General features: G+C 41.2%; 1 non-coding gene across 1 annotated transcript; it reads right to left on the reverse strand.

The window, feature by feature from the left end:
* Positions 1-11,518: 11,518 nt before the first annotated feature.
* Positions 11,519-11,625, reverse strand: LOC145077493 (small nucleolar RNA R71). The gene has a single exon (XR_013693236.1). It is a non-coding gene; the product is annotated as a small nucleolar RNA R71 (small nucleolar RNA).
* Between the last annotated feature and the right edge of the window lie 3,804 nt (positions 11,626-15,429).

A 15,429-nucleotide genomic window follows, 5' to 3' on the forward strand; every position in this document is an offset into this window, starting at 1 on the left:
AGTGGGATTACAAGAGTCTCGTCGGACAAACACTTTTTCAAGTTAGATACGTGGAATGTAGAATGTACGTTACGAAGTTCGTTGGGTAGATTGAGTTTGTAAGCCATAGGGCCGATTCTTGCGAGAATCTCGAATGGCCCTATATATATATATATATATATATATATCGGATTAAGCTTTCCACGCTTACCGAAGCGTATCAATCCCTTCCAGGGTGAGACTTTAAGAAGGACTCAGTCTCCTACCTAGAATTCCAAAGGTTTCCTTCGCTTATCAGCGTAGCTCTTCTGTCGGTCTCTAGAGGATTTCAATCGTTCACGGATCTGAACGATCTTCTCTGTCGTTTCCCGAATGATTTCCGGGCCTGTGAGAGTACTGTCAGAAACTTGCCCCCTAGCTAATTGGGTATCACCCACCTCAGCCCAGCACAGAGGGGATCTGCACTTTCTGCCATAGAGGGCTTCAAATGGGGCAACCTTGATGCTCGTGTGATAACTATTATTATAGGAAAACTCGACAAGGGTAAATGAGTATCCCATGCCTTTCCAAAGTCAATCACACATGCTCTCAACATATCTTCCAGTGTTTGGATGGTCCTCTCACTTTGCCCGTCAGTCTATGGATGGTAGGCTATGCTCATGTCCATCCTTGTTCCTAGGGAATGTTGTAGCGATTTCCAGAATCTTGAGGTGAACCTACTATCTCTATCGAAGATAATGGATATAGGTACACCATGTGGCCGTACGATTTCCCTAATGTATGTTCTCGTAAGCTTCTCCATCTTGTCAGTTTCTTTGATAGGCAGGAAGTGTGCAGACTTGGTCAATCTATCGACGATGACCCATATGGTGTCAAGTCCACCCGTTGTCTTGGGTAACTTGGTTATGAAATCCATAGTGATCCGCTCCCACTTCCATTCTGGAATTTCTGGTTGTTGTAGTAAACCGGAGGGTTTCCGGTACTCGACCTTAACCTTTGCGCAAGTAAGGCATTTACTTACGAAGGTAGCAATCTTTGCTTTCATATTAGGCCACCAGTATAACTTTTTAATATCTAGATACATCTTATCTAAACCTGGGTGGACGGAATACCGAGTGTTGTGTGCCTCGGTCATGACCAAGTCTCGGAAACCACCGTGCCTCGGTGTCCAGATCCGGTTCATGAAATATAAGGCTCCGCCACCCTTGACTTTTAAATTTTTATCCATTCCTCTAAGGGATTCACTCATCACGTTTTCAGGTTTCATGGCCTCAAGCTGGGCCGCCTGAATTTGCTTAGACAAGTGTGAATGGATAGTCATTGTCAACGACTTGACTCTTCGACCAGAATATTCCTTTCGACTTAGGGCGTCTGCTACTACATTGGCTTTACCCGGATGATAACGAATTTCGCATTCGTAGTCACTGAGTAGCTCGACCCACCGTCGTTGTCTCATGTTGAGCTCCTTCTGATCGAATATGTGTTGTAAACTCTTGTGGTCGGTAAAGATAGTTCTTTTCGTTCCGTACAAGTAATGTCTCCAGATCTTCATAGCAAACAACTATGCTCCTAGTTCAAGATCATGGGTCGTGCAGTTAACTTTGTGTGTTTTCAGCTGTCTTGAGGCGTAGGAGATGACCTTACCCCGCTGCATCAGAACACACCCAAGCCCTTGATTCGATGCATCGCTATAGACTACGAAGTCTTCTATCCCATCGGGGAGGGATAGTATTGGTGCGGTGCACAAAGCTCACTTGATCGTTTGGAACACTCTCTTCGGTTTCTCTTCCCAGTCAAAGGCCACGTCTTTCTAAGTCAGTGTTGTAAGAGGTTTCGCAATTTGGGAGAAGTTCTGTATGAACCTGCGGTAATAGCCAATGAGACCTAAAATTGACGAATTTCTGTAGGCGTCTTCGGTGCTGACCAGTTATCAATGGCCTTAATTTTGGATGGGTCCACGTGGATTCCCTCTTTGCTTACCACGTGTCCTAAGAATTCGACTCTCCGGATGCAAAATTCACATTTAGAGAACTTCGCATAGAGCTTCGCTGTTCGTAAGGTTTCTAGAACTTGTCGCAGATGATCGCCATGCTCTTCCTTACTTCGGGAGTAGATCAGGATGTCATCGATGAAGACAACGACGAACTGATCCAAGTAAGGTCGACATACTCTATTCATCAGATCCATGAAAAATGCGGGCGCATTGGTCAATCCGAATGGCATCACCACGAACTCGTAGTGTCCGTAACGAGTTCAGAAGGCTATCTTCGGAACATCCTCCTCTAGCACTCGTAACTGGTGATATCTGGATCTTAGATCAATTTTGGAAAAGTAGTTCGCCCCTTGTAGTTGGTCAAATAAATCATCTATGCGAGGCAGAGGGTAACGATTCTTGACCGTTAGTTTGTTGAGTTTTCTGTAGTCGATACACATACGGAATGATCCGTCTTTCTTCTTAACGAATAAGACCGGTGCTCCCCAAGGTGAGAAACTTGGTCTTATAAAGCCCTTGCTGAGCAGTTCGTTAAGTTTACTGGATAGTTCATGCATCTCTGCTGGTGCTAATCGGTAGGGCGACTTGGCTACTGGGGTAGCTCCTAGGACTAAGTCGATTCTGAACTCGACCTGTTGTTGCGGAGGTAATCCTAGTAGCTCTTCTGGGAAGATGTCGGGAAAGTTGCTCACTACAAGAATGTTCTTTAGTTCTTTTGTTTCGAGGCTCGTAACGATGACGTGAGCAAGGAATGCATGGTATTCTTTACGTAGATACTTCTGTGCTTGAATACTTGATATAATATGAAGACTCGCACCGGGTTTGTCACCGTAGACGATAAGAGTTTCGTTAGACAAGAGGTTTAGATGGGCTGCTTTCTCGTAGCACATGATGTCGGCGCGATGAAGGCTTAACCAATCCATGCTGATGGTAACGTTGAAGCTTTTTATTGAGACCGGTATAAGGTCGATTGGGAATGAATGGATATCTAGAGTTAGGATACATCCTAAGTATATGCTATTCGTGCTTTCAGTTTTTCCATTAACTATTTCTACTGTGAATTGTTCTTTAAGTGTGTGTGGTTGTTGTTTAAGCATGCGAGCAAATTTATGGTTCACGAAGCTTCGCTCCGCTCCACTATCGAACAGAATGCATGCATAGGAGTTATCGAGGAGGAACGTACCAGTCACCACTGTCGTGTCAGCAACTACTTCCCTATGGCCTATTGCTAGTACCCTTCCTGCTCCACCAGCATTCTTCGCTTTGGGACAGTCCCTCTTATAGTGGCCCGCCTCGCCACATCCATAACAGATCTGGCTCACGCCAGAGCCGGGTACTTGGGTAATCGGCCTCGCCGGTGATTTATAGAAACGGACTGTGTGTCCTTTCCCATTGCAGTTAGTGCACTGCATTTCACGGCAGGGGCCTTTGTGGTGGTAATTGCATTTGCCGCACTTAGGCAAATTTCCAACATACTGCCCCACCGGAGCAGTAGCAGCAGCATGGGTTGTTGCGGCATGCACTGCCACAATTTGTTGCTTTTTGGCAGCTCACTGTTTCTTCTTCTCCTCCCATAACTTTCGCTTAGTGTCAGCGGGTTTGGAGGGTTCCGGGATGGCTAGGGTTGTTGTTGTTGCAGGGGTTTTGACTCCATGGTCAATGAGTCGCTGTGCCAATCGCTTGGCACTGTCGAAGGTAACAGGGTTTTATGATAGGACATTCCCCTGATACAGAGGCACTAGCCCCCATATGTACCTTTCGATCTTTTTCCCTTCAGTGGGAACCATATTGGGGCAGAGGGCCACCAGTTCGCTGAATCTGGCGGTATATGCGACTATGTTGGTGCCCTTCATGGTTAGGCTCCAAAGCTCCTGCTCCAATTTCTGGATTTCGCCCCTCGGGAAGTATACCTCAATCATGAGGTCCTTCATGGTTTCCCAACCCATGTCATTCGCCACTACGAGAGTTAGCGCTTTAACGTGGCCGTTCCACCACGTCAGGGCTTTTCCTTCAAAGGTGCATGCGGCATATTTGACTTTGCTCACAGCAGGGCATGAACAAATTTCGAAGACTGATTCAGTCTTCTCGAACCATTGCGAGAGGGCGATGACTCCGCCGGTTCCCTGAAAGGACTTTGGCTTGCAGTTGGTGAAATCGTTGTAGGAGCACTCTCTCGAGCGCACCGGGATTTCAGCAAGAATAGAGTTAACAGGGGTTCCACCTCTGTTGGCATCAGTAGAGTGATACTGAGCCATGGCAGTTGCCACTACTGCGACTACGGCAACATTCAGGGCTGCAGTATTGATGACTGGAGGAGGAGGTGGTGGTGGAGGTGCAGGGTTATTCCTGGGAGGTTTGTGAGGAGGCATCTTTCAGCTATAAGTTTATAAAGATAAACAAAATGGTAAGAATTAATTGTAAGTAGGGTGAGAGTGACACATGGACTAACTAGCCATAGCCCAACAGTTGAATGAGTGTTTGAGATCACAACCAGGAAGATTAATGGGAAAACACAAGCGTACAGATTTTTCCCACAGATTAGATAACTGTCTAAAATACTGGTATTATTGATGTAACAAGTTCAGGGAAAATCGACCTAACATTAGGTCTTACATCATACCATACGGAAAGTTTGGCAGTTCCTAGATTCCTAATTAGAGTACTGAAAGTTAGGAATATTTTACAAACAAGTGCTACTTAGAGCACAGATACTAAAGGCTAATCCTTAACCAAAAGATAAAGATGTACTAGACATCTCCTAACGGCAATGGGAATTCCTCGGGAGAACCCTGAGGTCTGTCACTTGACGAAACACCTCTTGAAGGTGTCGCTCATGAGCCCTCTGACGAGCTCGAAGTTCTATGACTTCGGCTCGGGAGGCAGCCAGCTGTTGCTGCAGGGTCTCATTGGTCCTCCTGGTCCTTTCCATTTCTTCTTCAAGACGGTGGATGCGGACTGTATTGACACCAAAGTTGGCATCAATTTCCATGACTCGGTCGATAGCTGCTCGACCTTGTTCACCATTACGAGCTATCCTGCGGATAATGACAGGCAGAGCTCGATCTGCAGAGCCACCTTCGCTGAGGTTGTAAAGTATCACAACACAATATAACAATAAATAAGAAAACAACATCATCCATTGCATTAAATATATAATTTTAATACAAGCGTGTTCTGTACAGTTATAGACACCAAAAAGTAAATCAAAATAATAAGATGAGTCTTGGATGCGTTCCATCTTCTCAAAAGCTGGCCTCGGTACCTGTCTACTGTCGACCTGAGAATACAAGTTATTTTGAAAGAGTTTATCAGCATTAAGCTGGTGAGTTCATAAGTATTTTAGTGTCGGTGTTTGTATCAAAACGTTTGAACATGGTTTTAAGTATGAGTTTGTAAAAGGTATGTGAATGTTTGTAAGTGTTTGTAAAAGTTTGAATCTCTCAGAAAAACCTATATTTTCTATTAAAGTAGCCTTCTACCAAGGCGTAACTGTTTTGTATGTTCGTTTATTGTAAAAGTGTGTAATTTCCCAAGTGTAACTATCATTAACAAAATATAGTTTGTACATTAATGTTTAAGTGAAATAATCACTAAATATATGTAAAGGGTAAATTATTGTAGTACTGTAGTGTTGTATTATAGGAACTACTGCTGTACTAACTACCTTAAACCAGATTTATATTAAGGTATCATGTGATAAATTGTACCATACTATCAACCGGGTAACAACGACTAATGTAGGTCGTAAAAAGAAATGACGTTTGGCACCCGCAGACCTGCAGGTCCGGCTGTAGCTAGCAGCAAGGTGTAGGATAGTCAATCTAGTATAGATCTATACACAAATTCATGCTCTCCCTTCAAGAGACTCTGGCTACAACTCGGGCCATGACATTGAAGTCATGCTCCGATATTTCGAAGAGGATGACTCCGGTACCGACTCAGAGCCGATATTTCGAGACAATATGATGGATCACAAGTCAAATTTACGTTAAAATTTAACTTTCCTAAAATCTTATTTGGGTTAAATAAAGTAGTAGGAATCGTATCAAAGTTTTCGTACATATAAAGAACCCTAGAATCCGAGTTATAACGAAGAAGTTATGACCAACCGAAGATTCTCGGCAAAACCGGCAACACTGATAGACGTAAAACGCGAAGTTTCAATACAATAATTTTTAGCCTTAGGTATCTAAATGAAAGTTTTAGATATCATTAAACCGTAAACGTACATGAAAAGAACGTCCAAATCTGACTTTGTATGAGAAAGTTGTGAATTTTCTAAGTTACGGATATAGCAGTAGACAACTAAAAACTCGAAATAGAAATCGAGAGACTTTTAGCTGACACAAACTAAATGAGAATCGAAGGTCTCAATAATAGAAGCGCAACGGTAAAAAGTCTGATGGAAACGGACGTCGGATGAAGAAGTTATGGAACTTTAACGGACTTTTCATGTCCCGACCTATTAAAATATAATATTAAAAATAAATTCAAGATTTGCAGACGGAGTCTAAACGAAAGTTGTAGATCGTAGTCTCACCTTCACGTGGATATAAAGAACGTCGAAAATGGAGTTCGTATGAGAAAGATATGAATTTTTGAAGTTTACTAAATAATTAAAATATAAATTAAATTCAAAATCCGGTATTATCCGAAGGAGGAGTCATCGGACCAATCCAGGTTACGCCCAGCGTACCCTCGTACGCCCAGCATACTCGGATGCTAGGCTCCGGCTCGTCCACGTCGCTCCGATGCTTCAACCGAGGATGCGGTCATGCCTGACGTTGCGTACGCCCAGCGTACCCTCGTCAGTACGCCCCACGTACGCGAGACTTTCAGCCGCTATAAAAGGGATGCGAGGATGCCGGCCATTTTTGCTCAATTCTTCCCTTTCTCGCGCCGAAGCTCTGCATTTCAACCCTCGGAGCCATCCCAAAGTCCCGGTTTTCATATCCAAGTTGGGAAGGAAGTTTTACGCTCCCGAGATTCCCGAGAATCCCGAGAAATCCGCTTACTTGAGTAGAAGTTCTGCTAGGTTTTCGTCCCGCTTTCTTCAATCTATCAAGTGAGTTCATACCCCTATAATCCACACTTTTAAACGTTTTATAAATGTTTTTATATGCTTTTAAGGGGGGGAATACAAGTAAAACACATAAAGTTTCATTATACACTTTTTATTAACGGAATCATATGTGATTTATAACTATTATAAGGAAACTTTCATACGCAAAATGTATCACGATAACATCATATCTTTTGAAATGGAAAATGTTGTTATATATGTATAAATCAAACACTCTGCTTATACTATATGTATATGTGTCCATCTTAGACACTATAAAAATTATACTTTTCATAACAAGTGAACATTTTACTAGAGATTACTATACGAACGAGACACACTTAAAGAAAACTATAATAGGTATAGTTTTACGAGAACATCACGAACTTTTACATACTAAAAATACTATTTCAAAGAGATACATTCATACACAAGAACAAACGAACATTTTCATATGTACTTCAAATAGTTTTCTCAAACGTTTTTACATGTTGAAATACTTTTAGAAACTGTCTTACAAACTGTAGGTTTCCTTTTTGAATCTGCTATAGTTGTGCTTCAAACAAAGGTTTTCTCACACTTAAACTGTTTTGTCAAACGGTTTTCGATTTGATTTATAAGCTGACATCAAGTCATAAATTCTTCTCTATTAAACTTTTCAAAGGTTTTACAAAACTTCTTTTATGCTTTTATATTATAAATTGCATGCCTCTATATGTATAGTTATATAAGAAATGTTTAAAAGACTTAGGAAGGCTATCCACCCTGTTTCCTTTTCCTCAATTTGGATGTGGTCTGGGTACTCGTCCAAAAGTCGTTTAAATATTAGTTATATATCATATGTACATATATAGTCATAAAATGTTCCATCAGTTAATTCAGTTCCGACACTCTTGGGTAGTAAGGGTGTATAAACCTACTTGGACACTCATCAATTACATTCTAGTAAACTATTATAGGAATAGTTTAGGGGATATAAAACATTATCCCTATTACAAGAAATTACACCAGAGTCAGTTCATTCATGAGTCTAGACTACATGCTATATGAAGGGATACTCTTACAGAGATTCCTCTTACATGGATACATTTATATGGATACTCTTATAGAGATTCCTCTTACATGGATACACTTATAGGGATACTTTTACATAGATAATATGTGGTAAGAAACAATAAGGGACTAACCATTCCTAAACTTGGCTGTTAGTAACAGAGGTAAATGGACATCTACGGATGTCTACGGTTGGTACCATTATAGGTATACTCACGAGACTAACCATTCCAGAACCCACCTGTTAGCAACAAAGGTAATGATCATCTACGGATGTCTACGGTTAATACTTATACTAGGAAGACATTTAAGGAACTAACCATTCCTTCCACCTGCTGTTAGCTATAGAGGAAAATGAACATCTATGGATATTCAAGGTAAGAACGTTCGGCAGTCACGATGTCGTGTTTATGCTAATACTAAAGGGTAATACTTATATGGCTATATTTTCCCTATTACTTTTATTTTGTGATACATTCACGTAAATGATGAAGTAGACTATATATATTATTAATAGTAGTCACAAAGGGGAAAACCATCTTTGTTACAACAAAACATACAAGTCTCGGTAGAAGACTACTTTCAAAACATTCAGGTCTTGATAGAAGGCTACATTTATGCTAGTAGAAAATATGGGATTTTCTAGAAGTTTTCAAAACATATACAAACAATTACATTGAACGATTTCAAATGTTATCATCAAACTTATACGAATAATGACATTAAATACTTATGAACTCACCAACTTAAATGCTGACCTACACTTTCAAAATAACTTGTATTCTTAGGTCACCAGTAGACAGGTACGATGACCAGGTTTTGTGAAGACGGAGCAGTCAAGACTCGTCTTTTATTTTGATTACTTGTTGTAATGTCTTATTTCTATGAAAGAACACACATGTATTAAACTATTACTATTAATGCAATGTACGATGTTGTTGCTTGTTTACTACTTCACATTGTTGTGATACATACATGACGTCCTCCGCCCCAGAACGTTTCCGCCGTTCTCAGTTTTGGGGTGTGACACATGACATTGAAATCATGCTCCGATACAGTGGATCACAATTGTTAACGTATTCATGTATATGCAATGTAATGTTACTCGTTCTAGTATCGTTGTATATGTTCTCTTTCTAGTATAGTTGTATATGTTCTCCTTCTAATATAGTTGTATATGTTCTTCTTCTAGTATAGTTGTATGATATTGCCATATTTATACTTATTTTTAGGCAATATTTAAGTACATTTTTGTTAGAATAATGATACTTATGACTTTAAGTTGTTATTTTCAGTCAATATAAAGGATTTTCAAAGAAAGGGACCAAAAGTGCCAAAATGGGGAACATGGAAGGCTTGAAAGACAAGAAAATAATAAATTCACGATAAGCGCTCAATTCACGACGTGGCGATGAAGCCCACGACATGGCACGGGTGTTCCAGAAGATAAACATCGCGACGCGGAGGATTTCCTTGAAGGATACGGATTGCTTGAAGCCCACGACATGGCACATCTGGCCACGACGTGGCGCGGGTTTTTGAGGATTATATTAGTCCTCCTGATTATTACGAAAAAAAGAAGCTTTTGGCAGAAGAAAAAGAGTTCCAGGAGACAAATAAGAACCAAAGAAAGGTTCTGGAAGAAGGTTTTCAACACCAAAAGAAGTAAAGGTTTATTTTTAGTTAAATAAGAACATGTCTTTCATTAGTTTTAGCTGTGTTGATTTATCTGCTATGATGAGCAGCTGAATCTAGCTACTCTTGTTTAGCTAGATGAAGCTTTGAACTTATGAATAGTTATATGTTTATGGATTGAATTTAGTTGCTAAAGAAATTGCTTGTGTTTGATTTGTATAACCTAGCATGCTATTATTCATTTATCCAATTGCTTGATTGCATGTTCTGTGTAGCTTAGTGACCATTAAACTCCATGAACCTGTTTACCTAATAATTTATTGAACATTTAATTGTTAGAGCTAGGATTGACTAATCTTAGTTAGCAATTAGAATAAATAAAACTTATTTGTGCTAGAGAACGTGTATTGTGACCATAATTGCGTTTATACAACAAATCTTACATAGCATATTTACATTCATAATTAGTTCTGTGTTTAATTATGTGTGAACATACATGTTTTGACATGAATTAGTTAATTATTGGTAAGATAGAACTAAATTACTAATACAACTAAAAACCAACTTAATAATCCGTAATCATTAGCTAGCCATAAGGGAGAAGTGGATTCAAAACTAAAGAAGAGTGGGTTTTTATTTATTGAATTTGATTTAAGTTCATCTGATCTTGTAAAACCAGATAAAACCCCTTATTAAACTTGTTAATAAATTAGGTTGATTTAATAGTAAGTAAATTAATTAGAACACCGTTCCCTGTGATCGACACCCGACTTACCCAAGCTATATTGTAATCTGACTAGGTACACTGCCTATAAGTGCATAGTTAGTTAAGTTTGTTAGGTTATAAATATTAAAATTAGTGAGTACTTTTGTGCACATCAAGTTTTTGGCGCCGTTGCCGGGGAACGGATTAGTTTTTAGCTTATTTATTTGCATTAAATTGGTCGATCCTTCTTGTGGAGTAAAAACCCACAAAAAAGTTAATTTTTCAGCAAAATAATTTTTTCTGTTATTCACAGAGTCCACGACGTGGCACTACTCTGGCCACGACGTGGACAGTTAAAAACTAGATTTTTTTAGTTGAAGTTAGTTTTTCTTATTTTAGTTAAGTTTTACGTTTTTAGTTTAGCAAGTTGCAGGAGTTCATGACCAGAAGCTCAAACACACACTTGGTGCCACCACTGGAAGATCCCGAGTCTGCACTTCACAAGAAAAAGACGCCCTTGCAGGAATTGAAGTCAGCCTTTTCTAGGAAGTCGGGAAAGAAGACAGGAGAGTCAAGTTCATCAGCGAAGCACAAGAGCAATCTTGAGCATTTGGATCATACACCCGTCCTGACCGAGTTCGAAAGTGAGACCGAGCCAGAATTTGAAGAACACACAAGCGAACCCGAGAACGAGCCAAGGAACGAGATGGCAGCGATTGAAGAAATGTCCATGGGAGCTTACAAGAAGCGGATCCGAGAGGATATGGGTCCCGGTTTAGTCCAACCTGCAATACCTACCATTTCCACATTCGAGCTGAAGGGACACATACTGACCGCACTGAAGGACATCCCATTTTTCAGGAAAGATCATGAGGATGCTTTTAAGCATCTAGATGAAGTCAATGATATTGCGGATTACTTCAATGTCCCAAATGTCAACAGAAACACAGTCTTGCTTAGGATGCTTCCCATCACTTTTAAAGGAGCTGCTAAGGAGTGGTTGAAAGCACTCCCACCGGGTACAATCACCACTTGGGCTCAAATGCGTGAGCAATTTCTGGACCAGTTTTGCCCGCCATCCAAGATATCCAAACTCAAGAAGGCAATAGCCAACTTTGAGCAACAGCCGGGGGAGTCACTATACGAAGCATGGGAAAGGTACAAGGGCTTGCTCAGAAATTGCCCTCAACATGACCTAAATGTGCAGCAAGAGATGTCAATCTTTTATGATGGGGTCAATGTGATGACAAGACAACTCCTTGATTCTCAAGGACCGTTGACAAAGAAAAATCCAAGGGAGGTTAAGGAGCTAATTGAAGAATTCGCGAAACACTCTCGCGAATACCACAACCCAAGGCAAGATGGAATCAAAGGCGATGGAGGGGCCCAAACTGAAGAAATTGCAGCTGTCATGGCCATGCTGAATAACATGGATCGTAGGATAACACAAATGGACCAGTCGATACATGCCATAAGAGTGGGGTGCGAGAGATGCAGTGGTCCACACTTGACCAAGGACTGAAATATAGATGAGTTTGGGAACAGAAGAGCTCAGGTGTGCTATTCTAGTGGGGATAAATTTGATGAGGACTGGAGGAAACCGAAGAAGGAGTGGCTACCATATGAAGAGTATAAGAGGCAAAAAGAAGAGAAATATAGGCAGACAGGTCGAGGCCTATATCAAAAGGAGCAGTTGCCGGCCGAGAAGAAACCGGACCTAGAGACCATTTTGATGAAGTTTATGGAGGCTTCAGAAAAGAGACATGATGCCACTGATTCCGCTATCATGGAACAACAAACATTGATAAAGAACCAGCAAGCCTCCATCCATAACCTTGAAGTACAATTTGGTTAACTAGCCACTCTAGTCCATGAAAAATTGTCCCCGAAGATTCCCGAAGTAAAGGCCCAATCTCACGTAATGGCCATCGACACTGAAGAAGATGCAATATCTGAGTTCCTGGAGGCGTTGAAAGAAGAACCGCAGCAGCCCAAGAAATCAAGGATCGAAAATGGAGAAAGTGCTAAACCAGGCTCGCCACGACGTGGCACTCCTCTGGCCACGGCGTGGCGCAAGTCTGAACAAAAATCCTTTGAGCCTATTCCAGCCTATCATCCACCTATGCCATTTCCCACCCGAGCAACACTTAGTCAACTGGAGAAGGAACATTTAGAGTTCGTAAAGCATGTGAAGGGGATCCCAATTAATACCCCCTTTGTCGAGTCTTTATCCAAAGCCCCCGAGAACCAGAAATTACTGCAAGACTTGATAGATACGCGAAGGCAATTAAAGAAGCAGTCTACAGTGATTCTAAGTGAACAAACTTCAAAAGCTGTGTTGGGAGAAACACCAGAAAAGATGGGGGATCCTAGACGCCTCACTTTTCCATGTGAGTTTGGGAACAAAATGAAGGTTAATGCTTTCGCCGATTCTGGGGCTAGCATTAATCTAATGCCTTTTTCATTTTATCAAAAATTGGAGATTCAGAAGATGAAGGCTACGAAAATGAAGATTCACATGGCAAATCGTTCGGTGACACAACCCCACGGCATCGTGGAGGATATTTTGGTAAAAATTGGAAAATTTGTTTTTCCAATAGACTTTGTAGTCTTGGACATGAAAGAAGATCCGGATGTTCCGATAATCCTTGGTCGGCCATTGCTTAACACTGCTGGTGCCCTTGTTGATATCCGCGAGTCCAAGCTCACTTTGAGGGTTGGGGATGAACAAGAAGTCTTCGGGATAAGAGATGACTTTCAAGGAGATAAAGAAGAGGTGTTCACAATTAATGAGGAGAATGAACTAAAAGAGCTGGAAAAGCTTATGGAAGAAGAGATAAAGGCAGTTCATCAAGTCAAGAAGGACAAAACCAAGGGCATCTATTCCGTATTTGATTGAAGTCATAGCTTACAAGAACCCACATTCTTGGGTGAGCGAAGAGGACGAGGAAATGACAAGTGATGAAGAGGAAGTCACTTCAAGAGTAACAAGGTCAGTGGTGAAAGAAGAAGAGAATGCTATGGAGTGCAAGGAACAAACGAAGGGCACAAAACGCAAGCTTGAAGAAGATGGAAAAGCTAAAAAGGAGAATTCAAAGAAGGTGTACAAAAGGAGAGTTCAAGCTTACAAACGGCGGTTCAAAGAACAAAAGATCCTGGTGGTAGACTCTTCCGAAGATTCAACGTAGAAGGCACGGAGTCCAGCTCAAGACTCCAAGAACAAGAAGCGCTTCTCGGGAGGCAACCCGAGTTTGGTTTGCATTTTCTTTGTTTAATTTTTTTTCTTTTCTTTCTTTTCTTTTTAATTAGGAAAGACATCAATTCATCATCTAAAAACCGGTAATTAGTAGAGAATTAGCTGTAGGAACTTTAAATAATGAATGATATGCAAAAAAATTAGTTAATATGATAAACTTTATTAAAGTTTTGCATCTGGCAGTTTCCACGACGTGGGCATAGCCCAGCCACGTCGTGGGTTAAAATGGAATACGCAATTCTAAAAAAGATTTAAGGTCCACGACGTGGGCATAGCCAGCCACGTCGTGGCCTTTAAAAATCAGGGGGGGACAAATTGCTTAAAACCCTTTGACCGAGAAATCTCATTCCCCACTTGGAGACTGCCGCACGAACGGAAACATTATAACCCCACAGCCAGTTTCTTATTCTACTTCCAATTTCCTTGCAAGATCTTGCCAATTAATCTATTTGGTACGTGTTTTACTCATTATTTTGTAGTAATTCTTCCAATTTCAAGTTTTCATGGTTAGGGTTTGTATGATTCACAAAATTGGTTGAATCTAGTGCCTGATTTTAGATTGCATGTCATTTAAATGTCCATAGGAACAAACCCCAAGCACTATTTTTTGTAGAAATCGCTTGCAAAAAGACCGATTCAGAATCTGTTTGCGATGCGGCCCACGACGTGGCATAGCCTGGCCACGTCGTGACTTCTGGCAGACCCATTTAATATGTTTGAATGTGTTGGTTGTTTGCTACTTTGGTTTGCTTGTGTATGCAGAAATGGGACCACGAGCTGTTCCGCAGGAGGAAAACCCGATAGATGTAGCAAGCATACATCCCTTATACCAGTTTCCTCAAAACATTCCCCGACCGTTGCTAACTACCTACGAGAATCGGCTTGGATGGTTATATAATAGGGAGTTTGCAATAGCTCCAATTATCGATTGGGGATGGCTTGGTGGAGTGGGAATGGTTGCAGAGTTAACACGCTATTGGTCGAAGACTTATGAAGGGGACCAATTTTCTTTCACTTGTCACGGGTGGAGGAATTTATTCGCCATTCAAGAACCCGTGTACCGGGAATTGTCGGTAGAGTTTTTCTCTACCATATGCTTCGAGGAACGCACCATTGATGTCACCTACAACCGGGCACTTGTGTTTCGTTTGGGGGGTGTATATCGTGAGTGTAGTCTTCGGGAATTTGCTTGGCGTATGGGGATCTATACGGAAGTGGAGACACAATCTCCGTTTTTTATCCCTTTCTTGCCTGGATGTGTGCGGGATTTTGCTCCGGGTACTTTGGATGTGCAGTTTTGGCGGGGCATTTCTAACCATGAGTACAACACTCGTGACTCGAGTGAGTCACAAATTCAGAATCCTATTTTCCGATTTTTGCACCGTCTTATCACTTTTTCAATAAATCACAAGCATCATGGTGATAAGGTCCCCATTCAGAATCTGTTTTATTTATGGACTCTTATTACCCCGGGAGTTTGCTGTGATTTACCTTATATGTTGGCGAGGTTTATGGGAAAGAAAGCGGCCAATTCTAGGCCTGGGAGCCCGATTACTGGGGGGCATTTGGTTACTCGCCTGCCTAGGTCATATCATATTTTGACCCATGAATTTGTGAGGAATCTTACTCGATTCCCGGACACAGACTTGACCATTCAAGTCTTGGGTGTGATGTGAGCGGTGGTGAATATCGAGGGTCGTTTTGTTATACCGCCGATAGATGACGAGCAGGAGGAGGTGCAACCG

The sequence above is a fragment of the Lactuca serriola genome, chromosome 9, assembly GCF_051521515.1.
Source record: "Lactuca serriola cultivar US96UC23 chromosome 9, Lser_US96UC23_V15, whole genome shotgun sequence".
NCBI classification, from domain to species: Eukaryota; Viridiplantae; Streptophyta; class Magnoliopsida; order Asterales; family Asteraceae; genus Lactuca; species Lactuca serriola.